The sequence below is a fragment of the Blennius ocellaris genome (assembly GCF_963422515.1).
Source record: "Blennius ocellaris genome assembly, chromosome: 8".
Lineage (NCBI taxonomy): Eukaryota > Metazoa > Chordata > Actinopteri > Blenniiformes > Blenniidae > Blennius > Blennius ocellaris.
The window spans coordinates 19,629,718-19,630,643 of NC_137657.1; positions in this window are offsets into that span (position 1 = coordinate 19,629,718).

The window sequence follows — 926 nt, forward strand, 5'->3', positions numbered from 1 at the left end:
ATGCAGCTCCAGCTGAAGTCCCACAAGGTGTGTTTGATTATTTAGTCTATTACCTTCATAGTGCGTCTACTCCAGCCGGAAGAGAAACACTTAATCTCAACATTTGACAAATTAATTAGATCATTTGATAAAATAGTTCTTTTTATTTTTCTCAGTATTTATTCCAATGCAGTGCAATGCAGTGGGAGCCTCTGAACTCGCCACAGTAAAGCAAAAATCTGCATTTCACCATATACCTTCTCTTCTCTCATATACTGTCACTGTACTCCAAACTGCTTGTGCTGCACATAGAGAACCATCTGCCAAGTGGATGTGAGGGGCCTTTCTATCAGTATACTGTATCTGCAATGTGTTCAGATATAGCGGCTGTTTTTTCAGCCTATGGCCCCCTAGTGGATCACAGTTATTGTATATAGTACATGTCAACATGTCATCATGTACAAGAAGAAACTTTTATAGTCTCTGTGCATTTTTTTTTTTTTACTTAACATTTAGTTGCGCTTTTCCCCCCAAAACATCAGACAGAACTTGTCTGATGAGGCTCACAGCTGCACTTCGGTAATAAAATCCTGTGGGAGGAGAGTGGATTAGTTGGTTTCAGTCATTTGTTCAGTTGTCTATTTGCACAAAAGCACACTTGATACCTACAACACCACAAATCACATTTTCAAAACATGACGGCCACAAGCTCACACAGTGGAACAAGTAAAGTGTTGTTTTGTTTTTCTCAAAACGAGGAGATACGTTGTACAGCAGAGAATAAAAACAGTTCATTTCATGAGGTAAATGCAGTTCAATGCTACAGCATGCACACACTTTCCCTTTGGTCGATAGTGAAACTAATGTAAAATAGCGAACTATTTGTAATGATGAAATTGTGCCTGTGTTAGAAAGTTCAACATGTGTCAGTGACAGTCTGTGTGTAT